Source organism: Peromyscus leucopus, chromosome 10 (genome assembly GCF_004664715.2).
Source record: "Peromyscus leucopus breed LL Stock chromosome 10, UCI_PerLeu_2.1, whole genome shotgun sequence".
In the NCBI taxonomy this organism is placed as follows: domain Eukaryota; kingdom Metazoa; phylum Chordata; class Mammalia; order Rodentia; family Cricetidae; genus Peromyscus; species Peromyscus leucopus.
In genome coordinates, this window is record NC_051071.1 from 28,328,717 (window position 1) to 28,347,168 (window position 18,452).

Below are 18,452 nucleotides of genomic sequence, written 5' to 3' on the forward strand. Positions count from 1 at the left end.
CCTGTGCTGTGTGACATCAGTGAAGAGACCTAGAAGATCAGCTGTGAACAATGCAGAAGGATCTCTGCCTTAGCTGAACTTTCTTCTCGAGATACAGGCAGGCATTTTATACATACAAATTCCATCTTCAACTCAAGCAAAAGCTCCATGAGAGGAGGAATGGGGTCTTCTATCCAAATTGCTCTCTCTGTGTGGACACTGTCTACTTTCAATACATTATTGAATAAATGATTGGGCTGGACAGTCACACCCCATCTACAACAAATTAGGTTCATAATTTGCAGTTTTGTCTATTGGCATTTTAAAATCTAGAATCCATGTTGAGCAATGGATCACACCAGAGTGTCTGGCTCTAATTTTAGGCAACAGAATGTTACAGGGCTAACAGCCATCTGTTTCCTTTGAGCAAATCTGTAACTGTGAAGTGTGAATGCAGATTTTTATAGCATTTATTGAATTTTTAAATTATACCAGTTTTGATTTATTGAAAGAAATTTAGAAATCAAAAAAAAAACAAAGAAGTTAAAATTATCTAGAGCTATTTTTTGTAAACTGTGACTAAGTCTGTATTTTTCCTTTCACCTTTTGTGTGTCTCTGCAAAATATATGTGCCATACATACTTATATACATTGCACATGGAGTAATTAAGTTTTTAATATAAGCAATGTATAATAATACATGGTTAATTTATAGTGCATTATAATATTTAATAAAACAATATAGCTGCATTTACAAAAGTTATAGTATATGTGCTAATAGATATATGTTTAATATATATTATATATTTATAATTTAATATTATATATCCTTTTATTTGCAGTATAAAAGAATCTGCAGATTATTTTCCCTTTAATTTCCTTGGCAAATATTTCCTTAATCAAGAGTTGACAAAATGATATACAGTCAGCAACTGTAAAAATGCAAATTAAAAATGAATCTCACTCTTGTTTCTATAACTCAGGGAACTCACTCACATAGCTCCTCCCCACAGCACTCAGACTCACACATGCCTGAGAAGCGGGCCTCAGGAAGCTTGGGACCAAGGAATGCAGGCTTTAAGGTGGTATTGGGTGCTACCCTCACAAGGTAGGCAGATTTACTGTCATGTTCCAATGGACCTCGGATGCTGCATGAATGACATCAGAGGGCTACCTTGCCGGAACTGAAGCAGAGTGGGAGATCCTGTAGGTATCCCTAATCATTTTGATGTTCCTCCCCTCACCTAGAACATTAATTCCTACTAACTGTAATGGTTAATGAACACATTCCCCAGCGTATATTTTAGTGATGATATTTTAAGTGTTGTGTATCCAGAATAAATGGGATGAGTCTCATTACACTTATTTTAAATTCTAGGAAAAAGCCTAGAATTTAATTAAATTTTACCTACAAGTATTAAATTTTAGAAACATTATTGTTTATACACAAATATTTTTGATGGAATTGCCAAATGAACAATAATAGCAATTAATAAATATCCTTGGGTTAATGTACATGTATATATAAATGCATGCATATATTTGAGGTATAACTGTCTGACTGTAGACTTTATGTAGCCATACCATGTGGATAAGCACAAGTGTTCCTTCATTTATCTAACTTAGAGTATTAAATATTAAATCAAAATGTTTTCCAGAAATTGCACTATACAGCCTATGTAATTATTGTGTTTCTACATATTGCTTTTTTTCCAATAAGTAAAACATTTTGAACACTGTCTTCTTGTCATAAATATTCTTTAAATACTGCTGAACTATTCCCCAAGGCTTGTTTTCCTTAGACATTGTACTCATCTGTTAAAACATGAAAATGACAACCACTTATTGTTTTCTGTGTGTCAAAGAAATGCTAAGAATTTCCAAACATATTCTCATTTCTTATATGTGAAGCTCAAAGTATTAAAGCTAAGGTTCTAACTTCATTTTGTGATGTTGTTAAATGTTTTCAGATACAAGACAATCCTATTACACTAAGCTGACTTAGAGAGTTTTTGAAAATTATAAAGAGCAAACGTTGACTACTCTCTTCTAGGCAGTACATAAGGCAATTTAAGGAAGCTAACCTTAGGAATATGTGCTTTGTTTTCTAGTTGGGCTTGACAAAGCCTTGTTACATTGACAGGCCATATTATCCTCATTGTGGTTGTCTCAAACATCTCTAAGCTATGATGGTTAGTTGTCTACCTCACCTAAACCCTCCTCAGAAACAAGGCTTCCATAGCAATGACAGACACACTACCTTACAACAATAGAAGTTCCTTTGTCTTCTGGTTCTGGAGGCACAGAGTTCGAAATGGCTGTCTATGGAGTCAAGCCCACTTTGTTGATTTCTAAGAGCATCATCTGGCCTCTGTGGGCATGCAGTGTTCTCTGTTTTATGACATCATGACTGTACTCTGGGCCTCCATTTTCACCCAGCCTTCTCTTCTGTGATCTTTTCTCTGTCATTTCCTTTCTCTTTTGGAAAGATACCCCATTGGATCAGTTCGGCTCTCATCCAGGATGCTGTGCACTCAACATCCATACCACAGTTATGCCTGAAAAACCTTTTATTCCAAAAACCCATTGTATACCATGGTCCTGGATGCAACACTCTTCCAACAGGTAGTATCCAACCCATTGCATCATACAATCCCAATTTCTTACTTCTGGAAATTTCTATAAATTGCAAGTTCTAGTTTTTGAGTGTATAAGATGGAGCAAAGAAATGGATGCCCTGTCATCATTATTACAGTTTCAACTTTGCTCGGTTCTTTTCTGTGAAATCACATTGGCTTCCCATCTCTACTCCTTTGAACAGTGCTTTGAGCATAAAGACCTCTATCACTCCTGGTTCTCTTTGCTTCCACCTGCTATGAGAGTTTAGACAATTGATTTAACCTCTATGGAATCCAGATATGGCTTATATAAAACAGAAAAATAAATGAACCTGGCTGTACATGATTGCTGTGATGTTTTAAGTAACATCATGTATGCAAGCTACTGAGTCCTCTGGAACATGATGCACCATTAACATGTGTATAGAGTTTGTACTTTGGCCTTTTTTCTGACTTAAATTTCCAATTTGGCTTTCTCTCACAGATGGCAAAGCAAAGAATCATAGCTACTGAATGTAGGCTCATCTGTAACTCTGTGAGAGCAGCTACCTCTAGTATTCTAAGTTCATATGAGACAACTAACTCTTATGCTAACGTTCTGACAAGGTATGTGAGGCTAAATCTGTCATCCTTGTGGTTTCTTTCCACCTCTCAAAAGCCATTGTCTTAGCCTGTTCAGGATTTATTAAATTCCTCTCCCATGAGTTCTCACTTGAGACACCCAAGATGGTCGGCTGTCCTTGAGTCCTACAGGTCTGAGAACACACCTGAAACAAAATGGACCTAACACATACTGCCACAGGCCTCTCATTTTAAATGGCTGAAAGGCATTCCTTCTTTATGTCTATGTATTCTTTTCCCTCCTCAGGATAAAGCATGCATTTCCTTCTTGGCTCCATGAAATGAAGTTTTCAATCTGAGCCAGTCTCATTTCTTCTTCTCAAACATGTGGCATGTGTTTCCACAACTGAACAAACCCCAGTGTCCCAATATGGCTGGGCTCAGCACTGAATTCAGGAACAATCTTTCTGCATTTGCTCTGTACATGGAGAGAATGTTTGGAAAGCTCTACTGATGTGTTCTACTTTAACCATGCCCCAGTGCTATAGATTGTATTTGGGCATTTTTGTAGAAATTGGGTAAAGAAGAAAGCATCATTGGAGATATTAAAATCATGAAGAGTATGCATTGGAGGTTAACCTTCCCTGAATGCTTTGGGAGTGGGCTGATTGTGTTGGATGAGCCATGCTCACAAAGCCCCATCCAGGCAATCTGACTTTAATGGAGGTACCATCCATCTCCTTGGCTCTTTAACTTATGAGCAATGATAGCTCCCTAGATTTGTCAACTCAGACCCAACTCAAACCTTCGTGCACTCCTTAATCTTGACCACATTAATGTGATGAATCTCTTTCTTATCTCTCCTCAAATGTCTCAACCTGTGCATGTTGTCACTTAACTGCTTGTTCTATAGAAAGCAAAGAGAAATCCTTTAACTGGGACACTGGAGTCAGGGCATTCACATATTAAGAAACACAGTGGATGGGATGGAAATGCCTTGGTCCTATACATATTTTGATTTGGCAGCATAAGGTGAACTACAAGTACAAAGTAAAGACAGAAGCACAAAGCTAGAACCACAAAGGTATGTGCACTGGTTTGTTTTTGTCAACTTGACCCAAATCTAAATATATTTGGGAAGAAGGAATCATAATTAAGAAAATGGCTCCATTAGATTGGCCTGTAAGTAAGTCTATGAGGTAGTTTGTTGATTAGTGATTGATGTGGGAGGACTGAGCTCACCGAGGGTAGTAAGAGCCCTAGAATGTGGTGTCCTGGGTTGTATAAGAAAGTAGGTTGAGCAAGCCAATACACATCGTTTCTCCATGGCCTTTGCATAGGCTCCTTCCTCCAGGTTCCTGTCTTGAGGTACTGTCTTGATGGAGCATGACATGAAACAAAACCTTTTCTCCCCAAGTTGCTTTTGATTATGGTGTTTTGTCACAGTGATAGAAACCCTAACTAAGACAATACATGTCTGTAACTCCCTGCTCCTTCCATTGGATACTTAGTCTTTGGGACATGAGATAAGCTGGTTTTTGTAGTGTTAAACATGTACACACACACACACACACACACACACACACACACACATACACACACACACACACACACACACGCACACACACACACGCACATGCACACCGACAGGGATACATGCATGCACACACTACACACACCACATGGCTGCATGCATGCATTTACAGAAGAACAGGAGAGAGAGAAGAAGGGGCGGTGTGTAAAAAGGAATAAGAAGTATAGGTAAATAGGCAGTTACAGGGACCCCCCCCTCCACATCTGTCATCTTTCTCCCCTCCACATCTACTGTTCTCAGCTAGTATAAGACTCCTTCACAAATTCTACCAATTGAGCTTTGACTCAAATTCTTCCTCAGGTCCCCATATCCCTGTGATAAATAAGGTGTGGAGAGATCAGAATTCAAACTGTTCTTTTCTGTCTGCAACCTTCAGAAAACAGGTCTGGGTGACTCCTTTCCCTTCATGTGGACTGACTCATCCCTGATGTGTTGTGTCAAATTTTTCAGGCTGTAGATTGAGCTCCATAGCTTTCTTCTCCCTGTAAATATCATTGCTACCTTTGAAGGATCATCACAAGTACTTAAGATCCTTTGATGAAAGGCTCCTAATTGAATCTTTGAATAAATGAGTAATTATTATCCTTTCATCTGGAATACACTGGGCAGGCCCTCATAATGGGAATTGACAAGATCAGAGAGGAGTCTAAAGTTAGGTCTTGCCAGCCATCATTGCTCATAATTAGTATAGATGTGTTCATTAGTTAGCATTTGTCCCCTACTTACAAGCAGAGCTCAAGTTGGAGTCCCTAAGGAAACTGAGTTGATGAGTACAGAGAAATTGAGCCATCCAAGAACAATCAAATGCAGGTGTGATTCAGAAGGGCAACTTTGAAGGCATGATGTCCTCATACACAGCTCATAATGACCTGTGACTTTGGGTAGCCAAAGGTTATCATTGAGACTCAGTTTCTCCATCTGTGGTGATATATTGTGTACCCTAATAAAATTTACCTGAAGATCAGAGAACAGAACAAGCCACCAGATTAAACATAGAGGCCAGACAGTGGTGGCACACACCTTTAATCCTAGCACTCGTGAGGCAGAGACCTGTCTGGATCTCTGGGATTTCAAAGCCACCCTGGACTATGTGAGATTGACTTAGTCTAGGAGAGAAACAGAGCCAGGCAGTGGTGGCACATGACTTTAATCCCAGGAAGTGATGGCTGGGTGAAGAAAGGTATATATGGCAGAAAGAGATGGGAACTAGAGGCTCTTGCAGTTGGAGCCTTTTAGGTGAGGACTCAGAGGATTTCAGTCAGAGGATTCTTGGAGTTGGTGAGGTGAGACATGATGGCTTGTCTCTTTGTCTCTCTGATCTTTCAGCATTTACCTTACTATCTGACCCTTGGTTTTTATTAATAAAAGACCTTTAGAAAGTCCAACAACATCACATGGGGAATGAGTTGGATTTTGACCAAGCATAAGCCTTTGTATCGTGAACGTACACTGAGTGTAAATTTTCATAGTCATCAACACCGGGGTTGGCATCTGTTTATCACATGTGCTCATAAGGTTCTAGTTCCTGTTTTATTCTTTTTTCTTGGTCATTGTGTTTTGACACTGGCTTCTTACATTCTAATTCCAACTACATTTTTATTGATATTCAGTGAAAAAGCAATTCCCTGTTATTTTCCTTCTCTTCCTCCCTCTACTTTTTCAAAATTATTTTTTCTTTCCTATCTCTCTTCCTCCTCTTTCCCTCCCTCCCTTCCTTCTTTCTTCCCAAGTTTTTCAGTTTACTTACTGGAATATTTTTCTCCATTTTACCGATATCAAGCATTACTTTTGCTCATTTTTAAAATGTATGTGTTTTCACATACAAGTGCATAGAAAGGTCACATCATGTATCCTTCCTCAAGAGCAGTTCACTTTTTTTTTTTTTTGAGACAGGGTGTCTCACTGGGACTTGGCCCACACTGATTAGACTGGGCTAGCTGGCCAATGAGATCCGGGTATCCTCCAGTCCCTTCTGTTCCTGCACTTAAATTACAAGCATGCACTACTGTGCACAGCTGAAATATGTGAGCTCTGGGGACCAAACTTTGGCCAGCATGCTTGTATGCTACAAATTCAGCTATATCCCCAAGCTTCAGTTCACTTTTTTTTACAGTAAACCTGCACAACAGTACAACAGATGGCCTTTAACTGAATAGTATACCTTATAGTAATAAAATTAACTTCCTGTTTACTTGTATTTGCATTGACTAGAGTTTAGCTAAACCCACATGAACTTAGCTCCAAACTAAAGGTTTATTTCACTTGTCTTTTATTCTCTCTGAATAATCAGACATGTGAATTCTATTCTGTGATGAGAGGTGGATATGTAGAGGGAAATGCTCATGATATGTCAGGTTCTGCTGTTTCTCAAATAGTGTTTAGCACCATTGATTACAGCAATACATGAGGTTAAACTCACAGTCAGGGGCAGAATGACATCAACAAACATGAGGGAAGATATGGTAACCCCACAAAGTCAAATAGTGACTATAGGGGGTATTTGCTGAAAAACATTCTAACCGATAAACATGATTATTCTCTGCAATCTTATATGTGTATTCATATATATCTTGATTATATCCAAATATTTTCAGAAAAAAAGAAAACTTTGCCAAATTGGTAGAAGAAAACCAGTATATTTCTTCTTTTTATTTCTTGATTTTACATACTAACAAAAGCTTCCCCTCTCTCCACTCTTCCAAGTCCCCCCCCCCACTTCCCTTCACCCCATCTACTTGTCTTTTACTGTTTCTCTTCAGATACATGCAGGCATCCCATGGATCAGCCAACCATGGTCTATCAAGATGCTGTGAGACCAGGCCCCTTCCTCCACCAAAGTTGGATGAGGCAATCCATCAAGAAGAGTGGGTCCCAAAAGCAGGCAACAAAGTCAGAGACATCCCCTGCTCTCACTGCTAGAAGTCCCATATGAAGACCAAGCCACACAACTGTAACAGATATGCAGAGGACCTAGGTCAGTCCTCCCCAGGCTCCCAGCTTGTCTGCTCAGTCTCTATGAACTCCGATGGGCCCAAGTCAGTTGGTTCTGTGGGCTTTCTTGTAGTGTCCTTAACACCACTGGATCTTATAAGCCTTCCTCCCCCTCTTCCTCAGGATTCCCTGAGCTGGGCCTGATGTTTGACTGTGGGTCTTTGTGACTGTTTCTGTCAATTTTGGGGTGAAGCTTCTCTGATGGCAGTTGGGGTAGGCACCAATCTATGGGTATAGCAGAATAGCATTAGGACTCATTTCATCGACTTTTTTTTTTTTTTTTTTTTTGGTTTGGTTCTATCTTAGATCTCTGGAGTAACCTGCTTATGGATAGAAAAATCAGTGAATTTCATTTATATTCCTTTGATAGTTTCTGAGAATTTTTTAATATGATATTTTAACATTTATTATATTTCTCTGAATTTTACTTTCCAGCTGTTTTGTGGGGTTTCTTTCTTAGTAAGTTGTCAGATAACTTTATATACTGAGGACATTCACTTTGTGAGTCAGGACATCAGTAGCTTTCTGCTTTTTAATTGTGAGTAATGTTTAGGAAGAATGTAATGCTTGATGGTGTTTGGTTTAAGAGTTTGGCCTCAGGTCATGGTTAGAAGCTCTTCCTAGGATGAGGCTGTGCACGATTCTTCTTGCCCCATTTGATTTTTATGCTTTTGCTTCTCATGTTTTTACCAATATATTTTCTCTAGTACAGGTTTGAAACAATGTTATTTTTTATCTCCAATTAAGTCCTCATATTTTATGCTTAAGATGAAACTTAAGAGAATTCATCAGGGAGGCAGGGAGGCTATTTGAAGGCTGAGAGGGTGGATGATTATGGACAAGAGTCACCAAGAACAGACAAGGTACTTAACCAACAAAGTGTTTGCCAGTAAAGCATTACAGGGACATTTCAATTCTCCCTCCACCAGGTGGTTAGGTTCAAGACAGAGTGAAGGAAACACTGGGCTTCTAGGCCTAGATCTTAACTGAAAGACAGCATGTCATCTCTTCTGCTGACAATCACTTTCACATTTTGACAGCAAGTAACTTCTTGAAGGACTCCTCCAACAGGAAGCATGTGGAATACAGACAGGCTATTCTCCACAGTCAACTTCTCCTTTCCCGTGGAGAGGGCACAAAGGCTTCCACTCTCTAAGAGGTCATTCAGTCTACCACAGTCTCTACTGTAAGGAAGCAGGGTACCAGAGATAGAGGCATCCAAGACTAAGAAGGGAAGTGGTCCATTGGCTGTGCTTAGGAAATGAGGGAGAAAGAATAAGAGAAAAAGAGACTGATTTTAACATGTCTATCTTGACCAAGAAATGATTATAGACTTCCCTGAGGCCCTCATTCATTCTCATGATGAAATATATAATAATAATCACCATGCTAGATTCTATAGTTTGAAGAGGCCAGTATAAAATAAAAATATGAGTTTCCTTATTCAAAATTAAGAAGAAAACAACCTTAAAGTTACTAAAATTAAAGCTCTTTTTCTGTTTGATAGGCTCTTTCTCCTAATGTTTTCCTTTTCTACTTCATGTCAATCTCAATAAGGAAAAGTTAGATTTCTAAATGGGTAACATGACTTTTTCTAGTTATTCTCATGTGTGAAGGTCATTGGTGATTGTGGATACATAAACACAGTAGTATGTATAAATGTACATGAGCTCTTGATCCTCCTGGCTCTGTCTCTCCAGGCCTGACATTACTGACCTATGCCACCAGCCTTGTTTCAAGCGTCTCTGTTGCCCAACTTACTGAGAGGTAAGAGTGTGGAGAAAAAGACACAGTGGGAACCCAGTCTTGGTCTTCATCTGTTTTTCTATGTAACCATGTCTGATGAGAACAGTTGGCTAGTGTGAGAAACTAACCAGTGTAGGGGAGACAATGTCAGGGCTTCTTGGCTTCTGTGTTCTTCTTATTTCTTTGCTTGAAGAAAATTCTATTTGGGAAGAAAACCATAGCTTCCCTGAGTTGTCAGCCACTTTGTTGCTCAAAGAGGACCAGGTACCTACTTGTGTTGACCAGGTCTCACTGAACACCCGATCTATCTCCTGGAATTCTATGCCTAGGGAGGTCTGCAATACTCAGTGGTAGTGTGTGGCATGGAAGGTGGACTTACATATTGTATCTATCTTCACCATGACTGTGTTTGCTCCATCATCACACTGGACATCAATTCCAAGATACAACTTCAAAGATAAAATTAAGTGATTCCAAGAGAGTGGATACTGGTATGTTATACTAAGCACAAGACTCTAAAGAAGCCAGGCTCTGTGAACTCATTTATAAGGCTGGCTGTGACACCAGATATTGTTCTTTGAAGAGGTGCTTGGACTTGGATTTGCAAGTGCTTTTTAGATATAATAACACTTAATTATCACAGAAACCTGATAATAATCTCCATCCATGGACAAGAGAACTGATAGTTAGAAGCATGCTTGCCTTGAGTATATTCTCACAGCTGTCCCATGTCAGAACTGAATGTAAAGACCTTGTATGTGACCCCAGACCCCAAATCCTGGACCTCTATCCCCACTCTTCATGTCCATGGAACAGGCAGCCCAAAATAAAAACCTTACAGAGCAAGCAGGGAGTATGGGAGTTTTGAGTTTGATACTGTGTGTGCTCCTTCCAAAGTCCAAGTCTCAGTCAACACAAAAATTTGAATCAGAGAAGCATATGATTATTTCTTGGGACACAGTATAACTTTTCTTCCCAGCATTTCTTCCTTTAGAAACATTTCTTTATTCAGAAGATAGAATCCCACTCTTTTAGCTTCAGAGGTAACACTCTGGCATGCAAAGTCACCAAGAAAAACTAATAAAGAAGCCAGACAAAGGTCTCAGGGCATTCACTATATAAAATGAGCACTGCATACATATCGACTAATGGTTTAGCACTTTTTTCCTAAACAACCCAGCTGTCTACACCAAGTCAAACAGAGTCCATCTGTAAACTGTATCTGAAACTTTGCATAATTTTCCTCTCTCTGAGTTTATAAGATATGACAATCAAGGAAGCCTTGAACTTCTGAACTGCTGGCAGACGATTTTGTCTTTGTATGAAGATAGTTTAAGAACTAGGGCAAGCACAGAAGAGGGAGTTCTCCAGGGAGGGAGGGAGGGAGATAGGAAGAGAGGGAAGGACACAGAGGAAATGAATTAAAGTCTTGATTTTTAGTCATACTTAAAAGCTAACCTTAATCGTCTGAAATTTCCAGGTAATTTTTTTTCTCTCCCTTACCTTGGTTTGAACTATAATGTTTATGTTTAATGGATATACTAGCTCTTATTAATGCTGGTAGATTATTTTAAAAGTATTCTAGTGTTCATCCATGTGAAATTATAGAGCTGTAAATATTGACTCATCATTTATATGTTATAATAGTGAATGTGTTTGTGCTAGCCATACCTCCTGTGCATGTTAAGAGCTCTGCACACACAAGCCTTGGGAGAGCCTAACCTTTAGTGACCTGTTCTGTGCTTGAGGGTTCCATTGAGCAAGTATAGTGCTGGTTTGGAGCTGCCTCTGGAGCCGCAGGGTCCTGGGCCCCTGGAAGGTGGGTGAAGTGCCTATCTTCTTAGTGTGGCTGAGCTTTCAGAACCATCCTCTTGACATTTCAGGCTTTTGCTTTGGCTTTGGGAGAGCAAGAACTTCCTTCTGCCTATTCAGTGCCATCTTTGAGAAAAGGGTTTATTCCTAATCTTAAAGAAAATAATTCCCTCAGGTATCCGTTCCCACCCCAGTTGTATTTATTTCCTGCATTGAGACTATCACATCCCTTTTCCTTGTGGGATATAAATATTTCTATCTCTTGGACAAGTAAGCTGAATAGTGATAGGTGAAGCTCTGCTCACAGAAATCATTTGGCACTTTCTTTCTAGAAATAAGACACATTCTTTCATTCTATAATAGCGTGCCATTTGATGTACATTGATTTATGCAAACACTTGGAAAACCCAGGTTCAGTTTACACTTTTGAATGATTTCTTCACTCTTTAAAGGAAGTGTCACTGAAAGATACATGGCTCAGAGACCAATATTCATCTTTCAGATTTAAGTTTCACTCAGCAGAGAGAAAGGTCGCTGCCTCTAAATCAATGTCTCTCCTGAGCTCTGCCTTAGGGTCTAGAAGCTTTATTGGAGAAAACAGGCTGATTTCCCTCCCCCACCCCAATCTAGTTCTCTGCAGTTTCCTAGAAAAGGCAAAACAGGACTAGCCTCATTAACAAGTCATTATTATCCAGGAAGTCGCTTTTGATAAGTTTTTTGCACCCCCAATAGGCCTCTCCACTGACAAAGCAATCCAAATCAGACCATTTCAAGATTGAATTAGAAAAGGCCCTGGGTTAATGGGTAAAGTGTTCCCAGGTAATTCTCCAGCCCTCCAGAGAGGAGATGGGGAAGAGAGACTGGAAAACCACATTTGTTTCCTGGGATGCAGCTTAAATACCTCGTGGGAGTGGTTTTGAGCTCATCTCTTGGGGAGGAGCCATGTTTGGTGGACTTTGAAGGGGCCAGTTTGGGGAAAGAAATGGGGGAGAGGAGTTGAAATGGATCTTCCACCAGAACATCCCAGACTCTTATATGGATGCCAGGGTGCCAGGGGCTGAGGTGGAGCTTCCACCAAAAAAACTTTAACTCGCCCAGACTTCCCTTCTGGTCCAGAGGTGAGTACCCGGATCCAACCCGGACCCAATCCCTGGACACCAGCCACTCCGGGAAGACCTGCCCAAGTTGGCACCAGGTTCTGGCCACCGGACAGCTCCCCTTCTAGCCCCATCGGGAGGGATCCCCTTTTCCAAGCCCCCCGGCAGCCCCTGCAATCTCCGCGCCCTGCCCCCACGCCCATCTGCCCGCGACTCCAGCCACTTCCTGAGACTTAGAGACCGGCCCCCAGCTCCCAGCCTGCCCCCGACTTCCCTTCTGGTCCAGAGGTGAGTACCCGGGTCCAACCCGGACCCAATCCCTGGGTACCAGCCACTCCGGGAAGACCTGCCCAACTTGGCACCAGGTTCTGGCTACCGGGCAGCTCCCCTTCTAGCCCCACCGGGAAGGATCCCCTTTTCCAAGCCCCCGGCAGCCCCTGCAATCTCCGCGCCCTGCCCCCACGCCCATCTGCCCGCGACTCCAGCCACTTCCTGAGACTTAGAGACCGGCCCCCAGCTCCCAGCCTGCCCCAGACTTCCCTTCTGGTCCAGAGGTGAGTACCCGGATCCAACCCGGACCCAATCCCTGGACACCAGCCACTCCGGGAAGACCTGCCCAAGTTGGCACCAGGTTCTGGCCACCGGACAGCTCCCCTTCTAGCCCCATCGGGAGGGATCCCCTTTTCCAAGCCCCCCGGCAGCCCCTGCAATCTCCGCGCCCTGCCCCCACGCCCATCTGCCCGCGACTCCAGCCACTTCCTGAGACTTAGAGACCGGCCCCAGCTCCCAGCCTGCTCCCGATTGCCACTCTGGACCAGAGCCCGCCCCGGACTTCCCTTCTGGACCAGAGAGTAGGACAAGAGAACTCCCTTTTGGACAAAAGAGAGAGTCTTCCTGAATCTGTCAGCTCTTTCTGAAACAAGTACACTGATAAGACGAAGAAAGAACCACAAGGAGATGGGCAGACGTCAAGGCAGAAGTACATACAGCAAAATGAAGAGCAATACAGCATCACCAGAACCTAGCCCGCCTCCAACATCTAGACCTGAACACCAAAAATTGGAAGAAGCAGAAGAAAGTAGCCTTATGAGTAACTTCATGAAGAAGGTAGAGGCTTGTGTAGAGGAAAAGACAAGGAAATTGGAAGAACGCTATAAACAACTAGAGGAAAGAGCAAACAAATTAGAAGAAAACAATAAAGCCCTCCAAGAAAAAAAATAAATTCCTGGAAGAAAACATTAAAGTCCTGGAAGAAAACATTAAAGTCCTGGAAGAAAACAATAAAACACTGAAAGAAAATCATGAAAAAGCAATGAAACAAACAAAGGAAACAGGCCAAGAACTGAAAAAGGAAACTGAAAAAATAAAGAAGACACAAACAGAGGGAATGCTGGAAATAGAAACCCTGAGTAAAAGATCAGGAACTTCGGATGCAAGTATAACCAACAGAATGCAAGAGGTGGAAGAGAGGATTTCTGGCATTGAAGATACAGTAGAAGAAATAGTTTCATCAGTCGAAGGAAACACTAAAGCCAACAAAGTCATGAACCAAAATGTCCAAGAAATCTGGGACACCATGAAAAGACCAAACCTACGAATTATAGGGATAGAAGAAGGTGAAGAATACCAACTCAAAGGCACAGAAAATATATTCAACAAAATTATAGAAGAAAACTTTCCCAACTTAAAGAAGGAAATGCCTATGAAGATACAAGAAGCCTATAGAACACCAAACAGACTAGACCCCCAAAAAAAGTCCCCTCGACACATAATAATTAAACAACTAAATGTACAGAATAAAGAAAGAATATTAAGAGCAGCCAAGGAAAAAGGCCAAGTGACCTATAAAGGTAAACCCATCAGAATAACACCCGATTTCTCAATGGAGACTTTGAAAGCCAGAAGGACCTGGACAGATGTAATGCAGACACTAAGAAACCATGGATGTCAGCCCAGACTAATATACCCAGCAAAACTTTCAATCATCATAGACGGAAGGAACAAGACATTCGAAGACAAAGCCAGATTTAAACAATACCTATCCACAAACCCAGCCCTACAGAAAGCACTAGAAGGAAAATTCCAACCTAAGGAAGTCAGATACACACTTGAAAACACAGGCAATAGATAAAGCCACAACAGTAAACCCCAAAGAAGGGAAGTACACACACACTACCACCAAAAATGACAGGGATGAACAATCACTGGTCGTTAATATCCCTTAATATCAACGGACTTAATTCACCTATAAAAAGACATAGACTTACAGAATGGATAAGAAAGCAGAACCCAACTTTCTGCTGCATACAAGAAACACATCTCAAATTCAAAGACAGACACTACCTAAGAATAAAAGGCTGGGAAAAGACTTTCCAATCAAATGGTCTTAAGAAACAAGCAGGGGTAGCCATACTGATATCCAACAAAATAGACTTCAAACTAAAATCAATCAAAAGAGATAAAGAAGGACATTACATATTCATCACAGGAAAGATCCACCAAGATGAAGTTTCAATTCTGAACATTTATGCCCCAAACACAAGGGCACCCACATATGTAAAAGAAACATTACTAAAGCTTAAACCACATATAAAACCCCACACATTAATAGTGGGAGATCTCAACACCCCACTTTCACCACTGGACAGATCTCCCAAATCGAAACTTAACAGAGAAATAAAGGACTTAACTGATATCATGACCCAATTGGACCTAATAGATATCTACAGAACATTCCATCCTAACAAGAAAGAATATACATTCTTCTCAGCACCCCATGGAACTTTCTCTAAAATTGACCACATACTTGGCCACAAAGCATATCTCAACAGATACAAAACAATTAGAATAACCTCCTGTGTTCTATCAGACCACCATGGGTTAAAGTTAGATCTCAACAACAACAAAAACTACAGAAAACCTACTTTCTCATGGAAACTGAATAATGCTCAACTAAATCACCAATGGGTTAAGGAAGAAATAAAGAAAGAATTTAAAGACTTCCTAGAGATCAATGAAAATGAAGACACCACATACCCAAACTTATGGGACACAATGAAAGCAGTGCTAAGAGGGAAATTCATAGCACTAAATGCACACATAAAGAAGTTGGAGAAATCTCACACTAGTGACTTAACAGCACACCTGAAAGCTCTAGAACAGGAAGAAGCAAAGTCTCCCAGGAAGAATAGACGCCAGGAAATTATCAAAGTGAGAGGGGAAATTAATAAATTAGAAACTAAGAGAATAATACAAAAAATTAATGAAACAAAGAGTTGGTTCTTTGAGAAAATCAACAAGATAGACAAGCCCTTATCCAAACTAACCAAAAGACAGAGAGAGAGAATCCAAATCAACAAAATCAGAAATGAAAAGGGGACATAACAACAGACATTGAGGAAATCCAGAGAATTATAAGGTCATATTTCAAAAACCTCTACTCCACAAAACTGGAAAACCTAAAAGAAATGGACATTTTTCTGGATAAGTACCACATACCTAAGTTAAATCAAGACCAGATAAACTATTTAAATAGCCCAATAACCCCTAAGGAAATAGAAACAGTCATTAAAAGTCTCCCAACCAAAAAAAGCCCAGGACCAGATGGTTTCAGCGCAGAATTCTACCAGATCTTCAAAGAAGAGTTAATACCAATACTCTCTAAATTGTTCCACATAATAGAAACAGAAGGAACATTACCAAACTCCTTTTATGAGGCTACAATTACCCTGATTCCTAAACCAAACAAGGATACAACAAAGAAAGAGAACTACAGACCGATCTCCCTCATGAACATTGATGCAAAAATACTCAATAAAATATTGGCAAACAGACTCCAAGAACACATCAGAACAATTATCCACCATGATCAAGTAGGCTTCATCCCAGGGATGCAAGGGTGGTTCAACATACGAAAGTCCATCAATGTAATACACCATATAAACAAACTCAAAGAAAAAAACCACATGATCATCTCACTAGATGCAGAAAAGGCATTTGACAAAATCCAGCACCCCTTCATGATAAAAGTCTTGGAGCGATCAGGAATACGGGGAACATACCTAAACATAATAAAGGCAATATATAGCAAACCAGCAGCCAACATCAAATTAAATGGAGAGAAACTCAAAGCAATTCCACTAAAATCAGGAACGAGGCAAGGCTGTCCACTCTCCCCATACTTATTCAATATAGTACTTGAAGTTCTAGCCAGAGCAATAAGACAACATAAGGAGATTAAGGGGATACAAATTGGAAAGGAAGAAGTCAAGCTTTCCCTATTTGCAGATGACATGATAGTATACTTGAGTGACCCCAAAGATTCCACCCAGGAATTGATAAAGCTTATAAACACCTTCAGCAACATAGCAGGATACAAGATCAACTCAAAAAAATCAGTAGCCTTCCTATATACAATGGACAAAGAAGATGAGAAGGCAATTAGAGATACATCACCCTTTACAATAGCCAAAAATGACATAAAATACCTGGGGTAACACTAACCAAGCAAGTGAAGGACCTATATGACAAGAACTTTAAGTCCCTGAAAAAAGAAATTGAAGAAGATGTCAGAAAATGGAAAGATCTCCCATGCTCATGGATAGGCAGGGTTAACATAGTAAAAATGGCAATCTTACCAAAAGCAATATACAGATTCAATGCAATCCCCATCAAAATACCAACACAATTCTTCACAGACCTGGAAAGAATAATACTCAACTTCATATGGAAAAACAAAAAACCCAGAATAGCTAAAAGAAACCTGTACAATAAAACAACTTCTGGAGGCATCACAATCCCTAACTTCAAGCTCTACTATAGAGCTACAGTAATAAAAACAGCTTGGTATTGGCATAAAAACCGACATGTGGACCAATGGAATCGAATTGAAGACCCTGACATTAACCCACACACCTATGGACATATAATTTTTGACAAAGAAGCCAAAAGTGTACAATGGAAAAAAGAAAGCATCTTCAACAAATGGTGCTGGCATAACTGGATATCAACGTGTAGAAGGCTGCAAATAGATCCATATCTGTCACCGTGCACAAAACTTAAGTCCAAGTGGATCAAAGACCTCAACATAAATCCAGCTACTCTAAACCTGCTAGAAGAGAAAGTAGGAAGTAATCTTGAACGCATTGGCATAGGAGATCTCTTCCTAAATATAACACCAGTAGCGCAGACACTGAGACAAACAATCAATCAATGGGACCTCCTGAAACTGAGAAGCTTTTGTAGAGCAAAGGATACGGTCAACAAGGCAAAGCGACAGCCTACTGAATGGGAAAAGATCTTCACCAACCCCACAGGTGACAGAGGACTGATATCCAGAATATATAAGGAACTCAAGAAATTAGACATCAAAACGACCAACAGTCCAATTGAGAAATGGGCTTTAGAATTAAACAGAGAATTCTCAACAGAGGAAACCCAAATGGCTGAAAGACATTTAAGGAACTGCTCAACATCCCTAATCATCAGGGAAATGCAAATCAAAACAACTCTGAGATACCACCTTACGCCTGTCAGAATGGCTAAGATCAAAAACACTGAAGACACTTTATGCTGGAGAGGTTGTGGAGCTAGAGGAACTCTCCTCCACTGCTGGTGGGAATGCAAGCTTGTACAACCACTTTGGAAATCAATATGGTGCTTTCTTAGAAAATTGGAAATCAATCTCCCCCAAGATCCAGCTATACCACTTTTGGGCATATACCCAAGAAATGCTCAATCATACCACAAGAGCACTTGCTCAGCTATGTTCATATCAGCATTGTTTGTAATAGCCAAAACCTGGAAACAACCTAGATGCCCTTCAACTGAAGAATGGATAAATAAATTGTGGCACATATACACAATGGAATACTACTCAGCAGAGAAAAACAATGACATCATACGGTTTGCAGACAAATGGATGGATCTAGAAAAAATCATCCTGAGTGAGGTGACCCAGACTCAGAAAGACAAATATGGTATGTACCCACTCATAGGAAGATACTAGATGTGGAACAAGGATGACTGAACTGCTACTCACATCACCAGTGAGGC